Source organism: Papaver somniferum, chromosome 11 (genome assembly GCF_003573695.1).
Source record: "Papaver somniferum cultivar HN1 chromosome 11, ASM357369v1, whole genome shotgun sequence".
NCBI lineage: Eukaryota > Viridiplantae > Streptophyta > Magnoliopsida > Ranunculales > Papaveraceae > Papaver > Papaver somniferum.
Window position 1 is genome coordinate 38,678,927 of NC_039368.1, and position 15,585 is coordinate 38,694,511.

The following is a 15,585-nucleotide window of genomic DNA, read 5'->3' on the forward strand; positions in this document are numbered from 1 at the left end:
ACAAAATTAGAGGTTCTAGTTTGGGTTTACATTTATTAGTGTCTAGCAGTGATATGGAGTCTAATAAGGCACTGACTTCACATATAACACTATCATCATCAAAATCATACCCAAAATGAGCTAAGCAAACCTCTAGTGGATCTTCCAAGTGGCTCTTGCAAAAGCTTTGCGAGTGCATCTTTTCGCTGGTAGCACTTCAAACTAAGGTACCTGAAAAATTCCAAGCAAACTGCGTGAAGAGAACAAAAACAAAAGTAAAAGAAAAATAAAAAAAATTATGTACAGAAAAAAAAAAAACTATGTACAGGATATCAATCAGAGAGTATTATGCAACCACTCCCCGGAAGCGGCGCCAAAAACTTGGTAGGTTGGGAAACCTACAGTAAAATACTGTAAGTGCACATTGTCTAACTAGCAGATCAATGGCAAGTACAGGTCGTTCCCACGAGGAGTGTGAAATACTACTACTAATTAATATCAAAACTAACTAATCGACAAGATGATGTTTGAACGATTTTCAGAAATTTGGAACAAAATGAAATAATAATAATTCTAACAGTAAATAAAATGAGAGCGGGTTATTACGATTTTCGGTTTCCACCAATTAATTATGCAAATTATACTAGTCATTAAAAATATATTCCATGCATTTTCAAATATTGTTTCTCCGCTGTAATTTCTTCGCTTCATGGGTAGTGATTCTAAAGCATTACCTATCAATCCTAAAGCATATCACGTCAAAGAACTTAACCAAAGCACGCCATATCAATTGAAAAGCATAAATAATCAAGAAAATCATACGAACAATAAAATATCAAGCCATATGAAGAAAAACTACTAGTCATTCAAAACATTATTGAGCATATAAATGTAGAGTTTACACAATTAAATTGGTTTCTACCTAAACCCTAACATGACTCTAGCTAGATATGGCTTTCTCAAAATCCATAAACATATTAAAATCAAACTCTAGCTAATGAAAAATGAAGAATCGAAAACAAAACTTCAAAACCCTTCCCTGCTTACGGCCCTGTGGCCGGGTTCTCCTCTCAAATAATCGACACCCTTCTTATAACCTTCCCTTTCTTTTATTTCATTAATCAAAGAATCAAAAAAAATTATTCTATGAAAATATCTTGCATGCAAGTTGATGTCGTCATCAGTATCTTTCCCCAGATAGTATTGCCACCTCGTCTTCCAATGAATGAATAATCTCTCCTTATTTCCAAAATCTCCCAAATGAAGAAAGATTTACTTTGTTTCCAAAACAATCTCACGTGTAAATATTCCTCAGTTGATTCTTCACATGGAAAATAAATTATCTTTCCCGGTGGAATATATTTGTAATAAAGTAAGAAAGATAAAATACTCCCATTTTCAGTTTGCATGTTCCAACCCCACTTTGATTTCAATTCATTTGCTGCGTTTGTGCCTCGCCTATGAAACAATTTTATGTTGATGATATATATGGAGATACCAGGCCAGCTACATTTTGTTATTTTTTTCATTGTGGTTGCTGATAAATGGAAATACCAGGCCAACCTCATTTCATCATTGTGGTTGCTGATATATGGAAATACCAGGCCAACCCCATTTCATAATTGTGGTTGCTGATATATGGAAATACCAGGCCAACCCGGCTGCTGATACATGGAAATACCAGGCTAGCATAATAAGTGTTGCTGATATATAGAAATACCAGGCCAGCATAATTGATCATTGTGGTTGCTGATACATGGAAATACCAGGCCAACCACATTTCATCATTGTGGTTGCTGATATATGGATGTACCAGGCCAAACACATTTTTCCATTTTCGTCGCAAACACCATTAAGTCTCATATTTTGCTGTTAATTCGCTGGATGATCGAATTCACTTGTACTTTCTACAAAAGCACTAAAATAGTATTAGTAACTAAAATATTGTATCATAGCTAATATCAATATGGGTATAAAATGTAGAACATACATGCTTATCAAAACATCTTGATCATTCTCCCAGTTGAGAACAAGGATATGAGCCGGCCTCAAGTGTCTGTCGTCATCTGTCAGAAAACCAAGAGAAACTTCCTTGGCGCAGGCACATAAGCTTTGTAACAAATGTCAGCAATAACATCACGAACAACATCATGTTAAAACTTAATACCAACATCCTTATTTTTGATAAATTTTTTATTTTTTAAATGGATATTCATTAAAAGAATCACGCGGTAATGCACCAAATATTTATTTTTATTTATTTATTCTTGATAAAAAATTTAGTTTGTAAATGGATATTATGTGAGAGGAGCCACTCCTCATATTATATTTATCTATCAACAGTGTTTGTATAATATGCCATCCCAATCCAAAATATTGCTAAAAGATTTTGCTCCTTTTATCAGTGTATTTGCCACTGCATTTTCAGTTCTAGGATCGTAGTGGAAACGTAAAAAGTTTTGACAAGATTTAACAAATTTATCTGCTTCCTCCAAAAGAGCTTGGCTATTCCAAGAAATAACAACTGGTTTTCCATTTAGGAACTTGATTAAGCTTTCACAATCAACCTCTTATGCTAAAATTGTCTAGGTTCTTTTCTTTTTCTCATGATGCTGCCCTTAGCAAACCTACAACTTCTGTTTCTTGGGGGTCTGAACTAGTTGATGGTGTTGGAATTTTGAGTAAAATTATTTATGCGAGTGAAATTTATTTTTCAAAGTTTAAAATCCAACACGTGTGTTTAGAGTCATGCATTTTCGCCCGTAAGACACCTGTTGCACAACTGTTATGGCGAGTCACTATTAGATATGGAGAGTCGTCTATGGATGAAGAGACACCTTGTAGAGTCACTATTGATTCTATAAATACTCATTGCTTGTATTAGTTTTGTATGAGATTTAAACATGGTTTTGAAGAAACAAAAATGTCAAGAGTCATGTCGTATTTAATATCACGATAATTGTCAATATTCTCCGACCGAGTAGTACTATAGTGCTACTTACTACAAGGCGTGATCGTTGTTTCTTGGGAGACGACATCCGTAGAATCGTGAGTAGAGTATGAGGGGATGAATTGTCTTTTTAAGGAAATATGATTACCTCGCCTCGATCAACCCAATCCGATAAGTTTTTCTAACTGTTTATTATGTTAGTATTTTTGTTTGTCGCACTAACATGATTTCCGAGAAATCGAAACCGCATTATTTCCAACAGATTGTCCTGTTCTTCCTCTTTCAGAAAAACTTGTGTCATTACGAATAATTAAAGCAAAGCTAGAAGGCTTGGTTACAGAAATCCATGCTACATTAACATTGATTTTAGGAATATATCTATTCGAAGCCATCCAAGATTCATTTGTTTCCTTTTTCCGTCTTGAGAGCTCTTCCTGGGGCCGTCTTTCTTACTCCAGAATTAAATATGTTTTTGAATTTCTAAAGATAATTAAATAGGAGATTGAAATTTCTCCTCAAAAACTTTGTTCCATCTTTATTTCCATATAAACCACATTTCGGTAGCAGTCGTTCTAGACCCCCAGGATTTGTATCCACTCTGTACATATGTCTAACAATTTGGTAGAGCTATTGAGTAAACTTGAACAAGACTAAGGTCTAATTTCCAGGACAATTTAGCATAAGGACAATGGAGAAATAAGTGATTTATTAAAAGACTTCTAGATTCCATACAAATTTCCAAAAGGATTCATTTAAAGACTAGATGAGTTAATTCCAGTCTCATTCAATTTGTTGTACATGGATGTAACTAAAATTTTCCCTGAAGTTGTTAATGTTCATCTAAGTTTTTCATATTTTAGAGAGCCAAAAATATTTAAAAAGAGATTTATTCTACAAATTCTTGATGTTACGTTTGCTGGAAACATTGACCGTAGGATTAATCAGATCTGCTACAAGAGTTGAATAGTTGTTGTTGAGTTACGGTAGGTTGTCAGCTTACCATCTAACCTAGGTATCCAGTTACCATCTAAGCCCATCCCTTACTTTCCGGATACTATTTTTTCATTAGTTCTGTTCTTTTATATATGCATCTCTATATCCACGAACTTTTACCCGAAGATTTTATTTTTAAGTGAAGATTTATTTCTGAAGTATTTACAATCTAAGAATTTTTCCTAGAGTGGGTTTGGTCCTTTAATTAATTTCCAAACAACTTTAGTTAATATTGCTAAGTTAAATTTGTCAGCATCTCCGAATCCTAAACCCTCTTTAGTCATTGGTTTACACAAGTCTGGCATAGTTTTTGGGTGGAAACCTTTAGCATTTGGCTCTATCCCTCACCAAAAGTCCGGTTGGATTGCATTAATTGACCATCTTAAAGGTTGGTATACTAGCTAAAAAATTATTGGGGTAGCACCTTAATTTTCTAACCCAAAGATATATTTCATCTTTTCTATAATTGTCTCAAAGGTCTTAATTTTGGATTTGTCTACGAAAAGTGGAGCACCTAAGTAAGAGTATTCTAGGTTGATATGCTTGATTTATATGAGTTTAGACATTATTTTCTGATGTTTAGGATGTTTTTTTTTAACTATAGAAAATTTCGGATTTTTTGAAATTAATCAATTGACCAGAAGCCCTACTGAACAACTCCATAGTTTGTAGAGGGTTTTTACGTTCAATTAAGTATGCTTTCACAAAAAAAAACATTCATCAGCAAAAGATTAATAAATGAAAAATTGGGTTGCTTTTCTGAGCAGTTTTGATTCCATGAAGGATTTTCTTGTCTTCATGTGTTAGGAGAAGTCTTTATAAGACACTTAACATTTCAAAATTTATGCAAAAAAAATGATACAAGTACGGTGGCAAGAAAACCATTCTATCTCCACTTGGGCATTGATGGCTAAGAAAAGTTTTTACCACCCGTTGTTACGTAGGTTTACCACAAGTAATTTTGGTGTCTATGTAGGAAAACGCACAATTTTGGTATCCACATAGGAGAATGCGCGACGTGTAACCAAAAGTGTGCGCATCCTACAACTGACTTATGTTTATATGAAAATTGGGCATATATGATAGGTGGTCACACTTTTTTAGGTACTGAATATGACTGACTCATGTTTGTTGATAAAATTGGGCATATTGTTGTACGGCTTACAACCCATAGGTGTGCGGTCCAAAACAGATGTCTCTTGATTTTTCCATGTCCATGTATTACATCCGCGTAACCTAAGAACCGTGATCAATATAGAATCCTTCTCTTTCTCTTTCCCTATCTTTTATACTACAAAACGTTATCATGCACGATGTTATACCGCAGAGCTAGATTGGATTGGTAGATCTCTTTTTTTCTACATGGACGATTTACATCAACGCAGTTTTGTAATTAATATCAAGCTAACGTTGAAATCGCTGGAATCAAATCAGATAAGTTGGGTCTGTTTTGTCCCATATATTTATTTTTTTCTCCTTTCCCTATTTTTGATTTCATTTTTGGAATCTGCCCAGTTTTGTGATTTCAATTTTGGGTGTATTAAATCTACGACGAAAATTGATTTAATTAGGAATTAGAAATTATTTTGATTTATTATTTTTGGTACTTTCTATGACTTTGATTTGATTATTTTGACACTAATCAGAATACTAATCATAATCAGGAATTACTTTGATTAATTTTAATCTAACTAATCTTTTGTAATTTGAGATTCTTTTGATTAATCTTTAATCTTTAATCTAATCATCGTCTTTTGTAATTTAGGATTTTACTTGCGGATCTTCTAGATTTAGATCGGTGGTAAATCAATCCGTCTGTTCGTGTTCCTCTGAGGAGAAGAAAACGTGCGCAAATAAAATCTTCAACACTCAGTCTGGTCTGACCCGACCCAACTCGTATCGGTGCGGTCCGACCCGACCTGTTGCGACCCGATCCGACCCAACTTGTTCCGGCCCAGTTCTGGTGTCCTGTTCCAGCATGGTTTTACTGTATATATATAGGCTGTGCGCGGCGAAGATTGTTCCGGTTCTGTCTATATACAGCTGGAACCAAAAATTGAGGTATGTAACTAACTAATGTGGTTTTTACATACATTGAATATTTGTTGGGCTTATTTATACTTGATTTTAGAACATGTATAGTTCTATATTTTTTTTGTCTTAAGATAAGTCTGTAGCATATAAACGGTCAATTTAAATTATGATTGTTGACGTCGATCATTAAGAATTTTGGTCTTAATGCTATTTTGTTCTCTTGAATATGACATTGGCTACAGTTGAATGGTGTCTTTTGCTCAATTGGTTGTACCAACTCGATTCAATTGGTTGAATGCTATTTTTTTTCTCCCCAAATTTGAACTGAAATGTTCCGTGGGATGTAATCCACTGGCTCGACTATTAAAGAGACGATAGTTTCAAAAGATACGTTGCAAATTAAATCACATGTATTCCAATTTTGTGGAAGAACTCACAAAAGTGAGTCAGAAAATTTCCATTTTTTATTCTTCATCCATGATACTAACGAACCATTGTGTGTTGAAGTATGACAACAAGAGAACTATCTTTAGTAATCTATGTTAGAGCACTGCTCGGTCGAACTCGCATGCATTGCTATCTCAAGCATGTTTGTCAATATTAGTGATCAAAATTGTATGTCTTGATTTCTAGTTTACTTATGACTAAGCCTCGGTCTAGGATAGTCAAGTGTAGTTGAAGCTCCAGACTCATATTACGAAGACGAAGAACTACTCGAGGAACCAGTGGAACTTCATCCGACTAAAAGGTATGTGGAGACTTGAACTTATCTATCACTCAAAAGTCTATTATATCTTCTACTTTTGAGACAAAGTCGTTTAAGTATGATAGTTTTCATACATACACATTTGCTATTTCGAGCCGAGTTTACTCGCCTATCTTTTTCTCGAAATGTGTGTTGGAAAGATTTCGCTTTAACCATTTTCATCTTTACCCGTGACGAAAGTCATGATGACGTTTCAATCTTGAAAATAGATTTGATGATGATAGTCTATAAAGATTGTTATAACATTATAGAAGAATGTTTCAATGATTGAAATGTAAAGTTGAGATTACCATCTATGGATATAAGCATATATTGTGTTTTCGCACATTAGTGTATAAATCCATGTACCGGAAGCCAAGTGCGTGCATATGTGTGCATGCGGTATTGGTGAAGGAGACAGGTTGAGTACGTGTACCCGTACGCGTACCTACGGAAGTTTTCATACCGAAAATTTCTGCCGGAGTTTGTAAGTTTGCAAACTAGTAAACCAGTCACCTTAGGTACGCTACCCGTGTCCACATAAGTTTTCGAACCGAAAATTTCTGCTGAGTTTGTAACTCAAATCCGGTAGCTAAGGTACGCATACCCGTACGCGTACTCAAGCTGGTGATATCTCAAATCGGTAGTTCATGAACTTAAAACAATAAATTATAAGGAATGCAATCTTTGTAAACCGTGGATATATTGTTCATGAATTGATTCAAGTGGATCAAACCGACTTTGTTTCAATTGTGTCTATGAATAAAGACCTAAGCAATTGAACAACTCTGCAACTAGTTCTTATGAGTCATTTGAACTAGTTATGAGAAAGATAAATACGGTTAATATGAAAGTGCTCATATGTCTAACCATTGGTTAACTATATGTGAACCAACTAAGTGTACACGTTTACGTACGGTTACTCAAACCTAAATGAATACATTTTATTTGTGTGTGTGACGAGATAAGTTTCAATCTAACGGTTGAAAGATATTAGCTTGGTTGAATCAGGTTTTTCATCTAACGGTGAATATTGAATGCTTTGTTATCAAGGTAACTTAGATTGCAAACCTTGATTTGAAAACTATATAAAAGAGACATCTAGCATCTGGAAAAACTAATCCCCACACCTCCTGTATGATACTAGTTGGTTTGCTAGAGTCGATTATCCTTTAACCTTAGGTTTCTTCTCGAGACCCTGTAGGTTAACGACTGAAATACTTCATTGGGATTGTGAATCCAGACGAAACTGCTTTTCTTGTAGTTGAGCGATCTGATCTAGCCATTTTTTATCGTACGATTTCAATTGAATAATTGGCTTGAGATTATATCTCTGATAGGGCAAGATAAAAATAAATCACAAACATCTTCGTCTCATCGTTTGTGATTCCACAATATCTAGTTTCGTTAACATACGATTTAGATTATTGTGAGGTGATTGATAATACTAGGATGTTCTTCGGGAATATAAGACCGGTTTATCAATTAGTTCCTTTTCACCTTGATTTATCAAAAGACGAAACAAAAACTCTTGGGTATTTCTGTGGGAGACAAATTTATTCACTCTTATAGACTTTTCTGTGTGAGACAGATTTGTCTATCATGTTTTTGACTTTGGGTCATACCAACTCTTAGGTGTGCGTGAGATCATCTAAGGGAATCAATTGCGTAGTATCCTGCTGGGATCAGAGACGTAAAGAGCGCAACTGTACTTTGAATCAGTGTAAGATTGATTAGGGTTCAACTACAGTCCAGACCGAAGTTAGTTTGTAGTAGGCTAGTGTCTGTATCGGCTTAATACAGTGTGGTGTTCAATCTGGACTAGGTCCCAGGGTTTTTCTGCATTTGCGGTTTCCTCGTTAACAAAATTTCTGGTGTCTGTTTTATTTTATTCCGCATTATATTTTGTTATATAATTGAAATATCACAGGTTGTGCATTGTATCGATCAATTTTGAAATCCAACCTTTGGTTGTTGATTAGAAATTGATTGATAATTGGATATTGGTCTTTGGTACCATCCAAGTTTATATCTCTTGTATTTAATCAAGACTCGCAGATATGCTTGATTAAGAATTAAATCAATAGATAGAGATATAAAAATCTTTGATATACTTTTCTATTGATTGAGTCTAACTGTCTAGTTGATTCTCATAAAAGTATATTGGAGTTTGTCCATACAAATTGCTAATCGAAATATTGGGTGAGGTTGTTAGACCCCCGCTTTTTCAATCTATTCAACCTAAAGTAATTGGCTGACATGTGTAGTGAGATTCTCTTGGCCTGTTGAGATAAAGAAATTTCTCAAACTAAGCTAAATGTAGAAAATTTGAAAATGGAACCCCGAAGTAATGATGGTTAGACCACTCGTATAAAACATGTGAAAAGGGACATATATATCACGGGACAAATATGTATTTTTTACCCGTGGTAAGACACCAAAGTACATGTATCAACTGAATATGGGATAAATCTAAGATGTATCCCCCCCACCCCCCGTGGTAAGACACCAAAGTACATGTATCAATCTTCTTACCGGTATTGGTACGAGAAATGCAATGCGGGTACCATAGTAGCAACCAAATTCCATGGGAAGGTCATACTTTAGAAATCAACTTTAATAACAAGAAGAACTTTGTCTGGCCAATTGACTATTTATTTGAACTAGATCCAATGTTTGCGCTTAGAGAATGAAAACTACATTATTCTCACGAGACATAAATTCTCTAGAGCACTTGAGATATATCCGGATGAAAAATATATCATCTCCCCTGAAACGTAACATATATTCACTCTAAAGTACTTGAGTTGAATCTCACTTTTGTTACTAATAAGGCCACACCACTTACTTAATATCTGAAGATTCAATGTCTAATAGATAGTGGTTTCCCTCCCACCATCTTAAGGAATTTAAACTATCTTTTGAACTATTTTCTTATGATGTGACTACGAGGATTGGATCATCGATCGCAACACTGCTCAAAATTTATTTTCAAGATAGAACAAAGACGTCACAAAATCTCTACATGTACCGAGAGATAATCACACCTTGTTAAATTCCAAAGTAACCCATGCAAATGGATATTATGTGGAACCTCACAATGATGAGAATGTAATTGATTGCATCTTTTATAGCCTCCGATATATTTGGAAGGAAATATATTTTAGAGAAACTAATGAGTCAATCTAGTGAAATGTAAATCACTATAATATTTGGATTATTGAATCCATACTGACTCCGATGAAATGTTGGGAATTGACTCAAACAGGTTTTGGGAATAACCATAAAGCAACTTTGGTTATGACATGATGATTGTTTTGAAAGAACTCGTACAAACATCACTTTATTTGAGTGAACGAAAGCGGGAAAAATATTGACATAATGCGAAGTGACGACATATCTCACAATAAGTGTTTTCTAAAATACTAGATGCACCACCCCCTTCCCATTATGGTTTTAAAGTAAGGAAGCACATCATTCATTTTACAAGTCTATTGTAAAAACGATTGATACCATCCGAAGATGCAAATGGTAAACAACCTATATTACAAGGAAAACAAGGTGAAATTTAGAAAAATATTCATGCAGAATGTGGACCATTAAAGTAACTTATGGCTCTGGTGAATGTTTTGACATTTCGGAACAGTTAGTTCCCAAGAAATTTGCGTTTGAAAACTCCTAGCACATATTACACAATGCAAAGTGCAAAGTCTCACCACCCTTGTTAATGCTAGAGAATTTACATCAAAAGGTCTTGATGAAGATTGCATGTTTAATAGGATCAATATAGAGCATCTTATACCCAACGGTCTCGCAGAGGCTACCATCAAAGGTTACAGATGGTGTCTAAGGAATAGGTTATGCGTACTAACCTACCTTTTATTGCTTTGGGGATATGCAATATTACGCGCATCGTTACTTAATTCGTTTTTAGACCCCAATATTAGTCACCCTTTTTTTTGCGTACCAGTTGGTAACTGGATTTAAGCCTGACATTCGTATTCTTACGCATTTTTGGTTGCACTATCCATGTGCCATTATGATTCCACATCGTACTATGATGGGTCTTCAAAACTGTTAAGTAGTGTAGATGGGGAAAAACGATTTGCTGGTTTTTACGGAATTGAGGAGACGTCCGTGTGGAGACTCCTTGAACCGAGCGAAATGTTGAACCTCACATAGATGCACTGCAAGAAGGGAGTGCTTTAAGTTCGAGAGATCAATCTGTAGTACTCCGGCCTAAACCAAGAACAATGGCCGTTCCAGAGTCAATTCGGTCACAAGAGAGGATGGGTTGATCTGTAGGAGGAAAGCTGATAAATATGCGGGATGAATGGTGATCTGAGATTGTAGGTATGTTGTGAATTCAGCGTAGGAAAGTTCTGAATGATTGAATTTTACTCAATTGAGAGTGGTTGCTCACACGATGAGTTCGTGTAGACGAAAGATTTTCTGTATGAACTTGCCGAGAAATTGCTTGTCCTTTTCAATCATGATTCAGAGGTCATTTATATTTCTAAGTTGAGAACACCATGATCCCATGAAGTGTGACAATTGCTGTAATCAGGGAGTGGGGAAGTGGGAAATCATGTCAAAACCAGTTGCTCATCGTGCGGAGACTTGGTTAACTTTCCACCCACTACTTTGCTGACTCTTCCAACTGATTGCACGACTTTCTCACATTCTCGTCATGTGTATGAACACACGTTCCGTAGATCGCCAGACCAAAACCCTAGTTAATATCCCCCCATGTGACACGATTGATGTCTCGTGATTGTGGAGTCAGTTGCTGACTTTATGGGACGATGAGTCCATGTATTGCTGAGTTGAACATGATTTGCAAATGTTATGAAACTCATGAATTAAATGTCTGCTGAGACGAGGCATTATTATGTTTACAACCTAAGACGAGCAAGTGTTGCTGAATTGTTGAATATTGATAGTTGAAACAATATTCTTTAATCTGAGCAAATATTGCTGGTTTGAGAAAATATTGCTAGTCTGAGCAAAGATTGCCGGTTTGAGAAAATATTGCTCGTTTGATGAATTGTTGATAGCAGGACCAAATAAAATATTAATTTAAGATACTGACTGCTGTGTCGAGTATAATAAATATAAAAGTGTTGATCATGGGATCAACATAAAATTATCAGTATTTAAATCTGCTCAGAATCACGTTTTTGCAGAGCTATGGATTCAAAAACCCTAATTTTAATTAAATTGATGATTTATTGAAAATCAACCGCACAGAGCGAAGGGACCGGCTATCTGGGATGATAAGTCCACCATGTAACGCCCAGATGCTCGAATGAGCAAAATACCAATGTCTCTTGGGACCAGTTGGTGAAAGAATGATTAAATGCTGGTTTAATCATTTATTGAAATAATGCTCGTGTGAGCGTCAGATAATAAAACCTAGTCATGAAAAGATTAGGGACCGACCAAGAGGTCATGAGACCGGCTTTTGGTGGTCGTGGGACCAATTGATAGTCGTTTGAGCAAACCCTCAATTGTTTGAAAAGAGTTTGAACCTAATATGTGCAATTGAGCAAATTAGGTCAAAATCATTAAAACGTGTGGGACCGTCTGTTTACAAGACTTAGGGCCACCCTTGGTCGGTCAAGGGGATGTGCCCGTGTCACCATAGTGTCCGTGTCCCAGTCCTGAGAGTTTCAATATTTTCCGATGCGCGTTTGAGCAACATTTTGAGAAAATATGCAGAATCCAGGGTTTTGCTGAAACTAGGAAAAATACATGAGATGATGAAAAATAATAAATAAAACAGGGAATTGCAAGGCGTAGGACCGGCCATGGCCGGATGACAAGCACGGTCCCACACACTTTTCCCAGTTTTATGTAATTTTATGTATTTTCTCTGAATTGAGGGAAATTCCATGAAACTAGAGAGTTTTATGAAATTAGGGAACTTCCTTGAGATGAGAGAAATAAAATAATAATAAAATAGGAAATGATGGAGTGTGGGACCGGCAATGGCCAAGGGCATGGCCGACCGGCCAACGGGCACGGTCCTAGGGCACTCTTCCCAATTTTTATGTAATTTTCATGATTTTAGGGAATTTTCATAAAATCAAAGAGATTTGTTGAAACCAAGGTATTTTGTTGAAATCAAGGAGTTTTCATGGAATGAGGAAAACAAAACAAGTAGTAATAATAATAAAATAAGGGGCACGTTAAAATAAGGGGCGCGTGGGACCGGCTAAGGCATGACCGGCCGGCTAGAGCCCGGTCCCACGGTTTCCCTAATTTTACAATAATCTTCATGGGTTTAGGGAAAATACATGAAATCAGGGAATTTTCATGGGATGAGGGAAATAATAAAATAATAAGGAACCATGAGGTGTGGGACCGGCCACGGCCAGGGCATGGCCGTCCGGCTAGTGGGCTTGGTCCCGCGACACCTTTCCTAATTTTATTATTTCTTTAACATAAGGAAATATCATGAGATTAGGGAATTTCCTTGAAACGAAGGAGATTTGCTCAAATGAAAGGATTTTCATGAGATCAGAGAGAAATAATAAAATATGATAAAATATAAAATTGAGCGCGGGACTGGTCACGGCATGACTGGACGGCTGGTGAGCCCAGTCCCCTGGCGCCTTTGAAAATATTTTTTTATTATTATTATTATTATTATTATTATTATTATTATTTATTTTATTTTATTTTTATGAACCACTCAGGGCATTTTATTAGCAAGACGACAGTGTGTATATTACAAGTCGGTAGAAGTCAACCGAGCAACAAGCTGGGCGCCAACACCTTTTTGAATAATAATACCTAGCCTATGGAACAAAGAACTGCCTATTTTGTAATTAACATCGTGACTAACTAGGCAGTTGCTCAACCTCTTAAGAAATATAACTAAGTCATATCCCAATTCTCCCAGGGTAGAAAAAGCTAGTGCCTTGAAACCGTAACCATGTGCAGTACACTTATCTAAGTATTTCGTACACTTACGACTCACTGCTACAGTGATGGCTTGACCCGGAGGAGTGTTACGTGTTCTGGAGGTAGTGAAAGGTGAAATACCGGTGACGTCAAAACATACATCTTTACTGTCCTCCCAATTATAGACGATGATATCGGCCGACTTAAGTTCTTTGTCAGAGTTTGAAAGAAACCCTAAAGAGACTTCTTTACGAGCCACAACACCTGACCTGTAACATATGTCAAGAAGAGCGTCACGAGCCATGTCATGTCTGAATTTTGAACCCACTTCAATTGCACAGTGGACTGCATGGTCTGCATAAACATCCATCGGTCTGTTACACACTGAAAATCTGCTACCTTCCTCAAAGAAGGGGATGGAAAGCCTGTATTTAAGAATGGATTGGAATTGTCTCGGTGCGACAGTTTGGTTCAGTCCACTGATAGGAACTGCCTTAAGAAAATCCATTGCATGTTCACGCCTGTTGCATTGCCAGACTAACGATTCTCGTTCATTTAGGTTGAAGCTGGCAGGTAAGTGTTCCTTAACAGCGCCAAAGTATAGTGCATCCAATGATTTCATGGGATGAGGGGCGACATCAATGACGCTGGAAATGGAAGCAGGAGATCCACAAGCTTGAGTGAATGACTGAAGAGATAGTACATAACTTGGACTGAGGTCAGCAGGCGGTGAGAGTTGAAGAATGGTTTCCTGCAGATGTTTGGTCTGGGAATGAGAAGCCAAATAGCAATACTTCGAAGTGTCTGCCATAGTATAGATGCCGAACCCTCCATCCTTAATTGGCAAGGTGGCTAAACGTTGTTGGACTAAGCCAAACCCAGCACCATCACCTACCGTTAGCTGCCGCAAGTATTGGAGTAGATGCTTGTCATAAACTGTAGAGGTAGCTTGTAGATGAGCAGGGCACGTGGTGCGCATTGCGAAGTAGAGTCTAGAAACCCCAGTACAGTTTCTCAGTAGCAGCAACTCACACTGTGGATCGTGTAGTTTTTGTACTTTCTGCATCAACTGGATAGTTTTATCCACCCTGTGAAGAACAATATCACTGCAATATTGAGATTCTAGGCTAACATGGCCTCCTAAGAGTTTTACGCCACTTAATGGCCTGCCAATATCTCTTGGGAAGACACCCTTTTGACTGCATCTTGGATCTGGTGATGGCCAGTAAATTTCACTCTTCTTGATGTTCAGTTGAAGTCCTTGCTTAGGCCCTTCCATCTGTATGATGTTCAAAGCCTTATCTACCTCCATTGTATCGCCTGCAATGGTGCCATCATCCAGGTACCATGCATGAAGATCTATCTTACATTGATTATCAATCATATTGACGAGAGGTTGTAATGTTAGAGCAAATAATAGGGGACCAAGGGGGATCCCTGTTGCACGCCTTGAGCTGATGAGAGTATGGAGTCATTATAATAGAGCATGGCAGGCTTTGAATAGCAAAACTCCACCCAGCGAGATATGCCTGGGCAATGGGTTCTAACTTCTCTAATCAATGTGGATCTGTCTACAAGGTGGAAGGCATTGCTGAAATCTATGAGCATCATAGTATTAGTATTGCACTCACCTTTCATCTCTAGCATCCTATTTGCAGCGTGCAATATGGATTCACCACCACATGGCACACCCACTCCAAATTGATATGTTCCAAAATAAGGAGCCAAGTCTTTACAGACTATAGTTGCAACAAGCTTGGAGAAAAGTCTTCTCCATATCGTGCCAACGGCAATGGGTCGTATGCCACCACCCGGTTTGAGTAGTGGAGTTAATGGAGCGCTTGCAATGTACTCTCCTAGTATAAAAGGACATTTCCCATCTAAACACAAATTTATTACACTTGCAATTGAGGGTAAGAGCTCTTCACTAACAGCTGCAGCAGGACCACTCAGGGAATCTAGTAGATGTTGCGCT